Source organism: Anser brachyrhynchus (assembly GCF_964034855.1).
Source record: "Anser brachyrhynchus genome assembly, chromosome: 2".
In the NCBI taxonomy this organism is placed as follows: Eukaryota; Metazoa; Chordata; class Aves; order Anseriformes; family Anatidae; genus Anser; species Anser brachyrhynchus.
The window spans coordinates 34,492,238-34,499,814 of record NC_137695.1 but is presented as its reverse complement, the minus strand read 5'-3'; the positions used below and the strand labels follow the sequence as shown (position 1 = coordinate 34,499,814).

At 46.5% G+C, this 7,577-nt stretch overlaps 1 long non-coding RNA gene across 1 annotated transcript; it reads left to right on the top strand.

Moving 5' to 3' along the window:
- The first annotated feature begins 3,976 nt into the window (after nt 1-3,976).
- On the top strand, nt 3,977-6,076 carry LOC308190876. The gene is made up of 2 exons (XR_013947549.1): nt 3,977-4,255; nt 4,950-6,076. It is a non-coding gene; the product is annotated as an uncharacterized lncRNA (long non-coding RNA).
- The last annotated feature ends 1,501 nt before the right edge of the window (nt 6,077-7,577 follow it).

Sequence of the window (7,577 nt, the reverse complement as noted above, 5' to 3'; positions counted from 1 at the left end):
ATCTATTGCGGTTTTGAAAGTATATCAAATTGTATTTTGAGGGATGAACTAATGCTGCTAACTGGGTTAGTGCAGCACAGCTGAATACTCTGAAACGTTTTTGTGAGCATTGTTTGCTTAATCCAATAATTTCTAATCCACGCTGTGGTAGAAATGTTTCCATTGCGAAGCTGAAGTAGTAACTGTATCATGCTGAAATTTAGAAGATTAGAAGGGCCTGGTTCTGCAGTATGGACTCGGAAGGACACTGAGTACTGGTCGTGTTCAGCTCTTTGCTAGACTGAGACCCAAACTCAGGATATTTTCAGTAGGATGCTCTTCTGCTGCTTTGGCATTGGGGTCAGATTAATTTCCCTTTTGTCGTGCTAGCATTAATAATTTCATATATACAGTCTATAAATGGTGATTGTCCACTTTTGCCTTGTTTTTTTTCCAATTCACAAAGCAAGACTAGAAGTAAAGAAGACAAAGGCTGGAGTAAAAGACTAGAAGTTCTGAATCTGAATGTGTGTGACGACACCTTATTTCACCATGATTTGGACTGGTGATGGCAACTACTGCCATGATATTGATAGAGCTGTCATTCTAGCTTTTTGTCTTGTTGTCTTGAGCCTGGGTCTACTCACCCTTCTCCCCTTGCTACTCCTCTGTTCAGATAAAGAAACGCTACTTTCACCCTCCCCTTCCTCTATGAGCAGAGCCTCTGCCTCTTGTGGGCAAAGTGGGTTATGTTGGGGAAGATGGGGAAAATGAGGAGAGTTGAGGGTCTTAGGAGGAAAGTGAGGGGGAAGAAGGGGGTTGTGTTGGATATGGGGAATGTCTCATGCCAACTTGCAGTGCAGATTTCACCATGAAATGGTGGATCCCAAGGGAGCTCTCATCCCACTGAGATCAGGATGCTGGGAGAGAAGTCCCTCCTTCCTGTGCCAGCCCACCTCCCTTCAAAAGCATGGCAATCCCCTCCGAAAGCTTTGATGTTACAGTGATGCCTAGCGGTATTGTGGTTCTATTTTTGGCAGCACTGTAGTGAAAGATTCAAATGCCTTTGGTTGGCTTTTGTGGCAGGTCGAGTGTCTTCTGCTTATGCAGCGTGAATGACGGATGGACCTGAGGGGTGCTGCTGTGCGAAGAGCCAACAGTCCTGATGAAGCAGTGGAGTCAAGTAGAAAGCCGTGGCTCTAGGGAATGGCAACAGGCTTTGTTAAGTGTATACGGACTGGAGCAGAGCTGGCACTTGTGGCAAGAGAGAAAGATCGCCCAGATGAGGCTTTAATTATATATTCACCAGACACTGCTTTTAAAGACAGTTCTCCTCTTGAATTTGTGATCAAATCATATTCCGTTGGTTAGAGAAATACAAGCCAACACGTCACATCGGAGAACAAAAAGATCAATGACAAGCACTCAAGTCAGATGCTACTGGATGAGTGGGAATATGACATCAAAGGTGAAAACAGACACTTAACTGGGGATGGTTTTAAGCCAGGGATTATCAGCAGGTTTGCCTCTGCAACATACCACATGTGGGTCTCAGGTATATTATCTAGCAAAATGGCAAAAAGCTTTCTAAATTGTAATGTTTCTGATTCTTTTTATGTTAACCCATCCCAGATATTTAACAAAACAAAACAAAACAAAACAAACCTCCATTTTTTTTTATTTTTTCCCAGACCAGTTCTTTTTTGCAGTACAGCTGCATATGAAAACCTTAACTGTGTTATGGCAGAAGGGGGACCAGGACAAGTCGCAGCACTGACACTCACAGGGGGCATAAACTTCAAGGATGAGGTGGGTTTATCACCACATTAGCTGGGACACCTTACTGCATGCATTAAGGAGATCAAATAACGTTTGCTTCCTTGCTCTCTCAGGAGCAGTGGGACAGCTGAAATCAGCATTCTGGTTTTGACTGGTACATTTTTAACTCTCACTGGTCTTCTTCGGAGCATGCCCTTACTGGGTGCCAGCAGCCTCTTCTGTGCAAGGACATCTTGTGCCACCTTTTGTGAGCCCTTCTGAGCTGTGCCAGAGCATGGGGGGAATTCTGTCTGAAGGATTTTCTCAGGTCTGAACTATTTCCAGGATACTCCTTCCTAATCAGTTTATTAGAGGTCCTTCTGGTTTCTTGGCTTGGAGAGCTGTTTTACTGTCTTGAATTAAGGCTTTCTCAGTGCTGGTTTCAATTTTTCCTTTCCCTCCCCCCCGTCATGCTTTAGACTCATGCCTTCAGTTTAATGGAGGGCAGACTTACACTTCTGTGAACTGTGGCTTACAACAGCCCCTGCTATTGCAAATTTTCTGGTAGATGCCTGGTGCATTAGAGCTTTAAAGGCAGAGGAAAGAGAGGATAAAATGTGCTTGTTCTTTATTTGCTTGTACATGACGTAAGAAAGTTAGTTTCTTTGCCTTTTTGCATTAAAGATTAAGGTCCCCCTTGGTTATCTCGAGAAGCCCAGACCACAAAGTAATTCACAAGCAAAGCCTCAGCTGACGAAGTGACTCTTTGCAGACCACGTAACTGCTGAAGTTTAGCTGCGTGTTACCCCAAGCAGGAAGTGAAAGTGGCACTCCCGTGTCAGGGAGCAGGCAGAGTGGGGCCGCCCTGGGAGAAGGGGGGAGCTGAGGTGACCCCAGCATGGCTGGTCACTGTCCTCCTGGGACGGGGTCTGCTCTCTCTGTGTTGGCTACAATTCAAGCCTTTGTGCCTCCAATTTTAGGGTCCCAATGGTAGGAAGTAATTTTAGTACCCAAAACTCGATGCAAGCAGGTAGCCATCTTGATGCAGCAGATACCCCCTGCCCTCTCTGGGTGGATTTCATGCTATTTAATTGCACTGTCGTTGTAACACAACGCATCCGGATCTCAGTGGTGAGGTTTGGGACAGGATGGGTCAGTGACCGAGTGCAGCGTTGTCCTGGCAGCCCAGGTTGGTACGTGCCTTGTGGCAGGCGGCGGTCCTTCCTCACTGTCAGCACTTCCACCTTGGCTCATTGCGGAATGATTTATCGCCAGGGCCAGCCACAGGAGGCCTTTGTGACAAATGCTTGTAAATACTCTGAAAATAATCTGCTTTTGGGAACAGATAAAATAAGCAAAACAAGAAGGAAAGCAGAGGACTCCAGATCCCTGTCTGGCTGACCCCAGCCGGTGGGTGAGATGAGGTTAATTCTGCCACAGGATGCATTGCGCAAAGCCCTTTAGTCATTAACATCTGCTCTACACTGAACGCATCTCTTCTTTTTTGTTAATGTTCGGCACTAATTCCAGACCTCTAGTTTAGCTTTTCCACTCTGGAGAACGGTAAATATTTAGGCTGCCTACAATACTTTTATTCCAATTCACTTCTCTGCCCTTTCCTCGAGGAAAAAAAAATATTTGTATGTGTCTCCAAGCCAGATCAGTAACTGTTCTGGTGTGGGTTGTAATAACATGTCAGCAGAGCAGCAGAACATGGCAAGCGTGTGTCAGCACACCAGTGTTTGGGTTGGTTTTGCTGTCCTGGTGCCCTGCAAGGCTGTCCCGTGGGAGCTGGCCAGGGGCTGGGACAGCAGATCCTGCACGTCCTGCTGTGCTCCTGGATCCTGCACGTCCTGCTGTGCTGCTGGTCCTGCACGTCCTGCTGTGCTGCTGGATCCCGCACGTCCTGCTGTGCTCCTGAATCCTGCACGTCCTGCTTTGCTGCTGGATCCTGCACGTCCCGCTGTGCTCCTGGATCCTGCACGTCCTGCTGTGCTGCTGGTCCTGCACGTCCTGCTGTGCTCCTGGATCCTGCACGTCCTGCTGTGCTGCTGGTCCTGCACGTCCTGCTGTGCTCCTGGATCCTGCACGTCCTGCTGTGCTGCTGGTCCTGCACGTCCTGCTGTGCTCCTGGATCCTGCACGTCCTGCTGCTCTGCTGGTCCTGCATGTCCTGCTGTGCTGCTGGATCCTGCACGCCCTGCTGTGCTGCTGGATCCTGCACGTGCTGCTGGTCCTGCACGTCCTGCTGTGCTGCTGGTCCTGCACGTCCTGCTGTGCTCCTGGATCCTGCACGTCCTGCTGCTCTGCTGGTCCTGCATGTCCTGCTGTGCTGCTGGATCCTGCACGCCCTGCTGTGCTGCTGGATCCTGCACGTGCTGCTGGTCCTGCACGTCCTGCTGTGCTGCTGGTCCTGCATGTCCTGCTGTGCTCCTGGATCCTGCACGTCCCGCTGTGCTGCTGGTCCTGCAGATGCCCTGGATTTCCTTGCCCATGAGTCAGAAGAGCAAGCAGCCCTGGTGAGGGAGATTTTGCAGCAAGGTCATAGTAACCGTAGGATAAAAAAAAATGAAGTTCGCAGGGGAACGAGGTGTGAAAAAAGAAGTAGCTTTTTTGATTTCCATACTTAAGGTTAGTGGGCATGAACTTGATGAGGACTGAAACCTGCATTCAGTTTAGGGACTTTTAAATCCCATAACCTTAAAGTGACAACATGCTATAGTGTAGCACCTGTCTCTCTCCAGCACCTTCTGCCCTTCGGCATGTTCTAGCAACCAGAGCCCCCAAATGCTGTCTTCTCCTCCTCAGATCTAGTCTTCTCCTGGGAGAAGCCCAGAAGGAAAAGGATAAGCTGCACCTCGATATCTCCTGTTGAGGGTGGCCCTCAGTGTTAACAGATCCACTCCACAAGTTGGCAGTGTCTGAACTTGTTAAAGCTCACAGTAGGTTAGCCTCAGAGCTTGAAACAAGATCAGGGAGTAGTAGAACTGTTTGTGCAAAGTCCAACTCAATGAGTAATGCTGCCTTCTTGTGTTGCGGACAGTGTCAGTCTCTCCATAATTAAGGTTTCAGCAGCTCAGAGATGTATTTTCAGCCAAATAATAAATATTATCTGCTCTTCTAGTAAAAATCTGTATTCAAACTCCTTGAAAGTGAATGTTTTCAACATGAATTTGAAAGGTTTGCTTTTTTTTTTTTTTTTTTTTGAAATAGGAATATACAAGACAATGCAGGGACAATGAAGCCAGGGAGAGATTCCATGTGAATTACCATCGTCTCTGTGAGCTTTACCCTCAGCTGAACTGAGGAACAGAAAAGGAGCACAGATCTAACAGTTGAACATAGCTGCCATCACAGCTACCAAGGAATGCTCCCAAATGTTGGATCTCATAAACAGAAAAAGTTGCTATGAGTAGTTCCAACTGACAGCTTTTTACTGATTTCGCAAAATGAACAAGAGATATTCCTGAATCTCTTCTACCTGAATAAGCCAATAAATAAATTGCTGCTTCTTTGAATACACACACACACACACATAAAGACAGGCTTGCCAACACATGGGAAAAACCCTTACGGAGGCACAATTTTAACATGGGTTTTGTTTTGTGTTTTTTTTTTTTGTAGCAGCAACTAGGAAATAGCAGAACTGCCTTCCTGGTGATGCTGGATTCTCTCATCATTTAGAGGAACTCGCAGCCTCTACGCCCCACTGGTCCACATGATTGCAGTTCTATATATACATTTTTAAACAAATCACATTTTTCCATTCCAAATGCTGCCTGTAATGGGATGCCTCCAAGAAAACAATGCATGAGTCATCCTCAAGAGACGTGCGGTTGAGGCACCTCCTTTGGAACAAAGTCATGTACATTCATCTGAAATATCCAGTTATAAACATTATGATGTTACTTATGTAATTGCCCGATGGCCTTAGAAGCAATCTGTTTTTTATTGTTGTTGTTGTTGTTTGATTTTTTATGACAATAAGAATTACTGTTGGCTTGTTGATGTTAAAAGTTAGAATAACATCACACGAAGATTAAAATGCCATCTCAGTTATAGCTTGTTCTGGGTTATGTTAAGAAAAAGAAGCATGAGCCAGTGATCATTTAAAACTCGTAAAACTTTTATTCCTTGTTAAACACTTCTTGTTTGAATGTCTGGATGTAAAAGATACTTTCTGAGGGTTGATTCTAGTGGGAACTTCAAGGTGGATGGAGAGCTCACTAGGGATTTTGGTAAGATAGTAGCACTCAAACATCTGTGGATTGTTCTGTTCTATGTCCCTTTCTGTATTATGAAAATATTATTATAGAATAAATTTTCACAAATTTCCATTCACACATGGACTTCATGCGGGCTGTGGTTCTCAACCCCTTGGCACTGGTTCCTAGTTTTCCCACTCCGAGAGGTAATGCAAGGAGAGAAAGGTTTGAGAAGGGGAAAGTGTATGTCAGAGCTTGCTTGTTGCAGGTGTGATGGAGGCTCTCACAAATTATAAATAAGTGGTACGGTTTATTTTGGGAGGAGTAACATCATTTTGCACGGCCTGCTGCATGAAATTCAGGGAATATGGAACCTATACGCCCAGCCAGTGGGCCCTTTGTGTGGCTGCAGTGTTCTCCTGTTGCTGTTGTTCCACCCTACCTAGGAGAATTGGTCCTATTGCTCTCTTCATCGCTGGGACAGCATGCATAAACGCTAAGCCCAGCTTCACCCACTCCCAAGAGAATTCGCATGAGCTCTGGTGAGTAATGAAGGCTCAGGAAATCTGGTTAGTTAGCAAGTGAAGAGACTGTACAAAAAAATGAGTCATTCCAGCATCGAGCTGAAGAAAATAAAATAAAATACTTTTCCCCTCTAGCTCCTCTCTCCCCAGTCATGCACTGGGCTGATGCTTTGGAAGTGTTTTGTGGCGCAGAGGGGGGAGACCTGTACGGCCTGGGGCAGCCTGGGCTCTGAACGACTGCTGAAGGAGCAGTGAGACTCAGTGCTAACGAGGCTGCTCGTACTAACGAGTTTTGAGGAACCATCTTGGAATGACGCTGATGTATTTGTCATGTTCATTTGACTAAATATTTGTTCTGTGGGTAGGAAGAAGCTGGTTTTGAAAGAAACAATGATTAATGATGATTAAGGGAAGCTGCTCTGCAGTTGACTGTAACTGATCCTTTTAGGTTCCAGCACGTTTAGCCATATGTAAAGAGTCTCTGCAGTCAGGCCAAACACAGCTTAAAAGTATAAAGCAACAATTTATTGGCTCACACACATGCAAGATAGCTGGGATTTAACAGGCTACCAGAGTTTGCATGCTCATGTCCCCACAAAAGGCACCGAAAAGTCCTTGCAGCACCTGTCAGGACGGGGTGGGCTGGCCTCTGCTGCTTTCTGGAGCAGATCATCAAGTTTGTGGGGTTGCTGTCTTTCACCCGGTCTTTCACCAAGTTTTCACCCGCCTCTCTAATTTTACCTTCCCTTATTTTGCCTGGACCTTCTCACGGCGTTTGGCCGCAGCCTTGCAATCCTCCCAGAAGCGTGAGCCAAGGTTATGCAGCTGGGCTGCATCAGAGCTAGACCTTGGATCCCTGGCACACAGACAGCGAAACCCGTGGCGGGATGGCAGGGGAGGTGACAGAGAGAGATAGGGGCACGAGGTAGGGGTTGGGGGAAGCGCTGGGTCTGTCTGGATGCCAGCCCAGGCAGTGTTAAGTGAGTGCCTGTTGCTGGGATGCTGGGAACAGAGCTGCTGCCTTCGGCAGCGTGTGTTGTTGCTGCTTTAGAAAATAATCCAGAATCCAAACAAGTTAATGAAAGCCTTTATGAATATGTAAAGGTCAGACA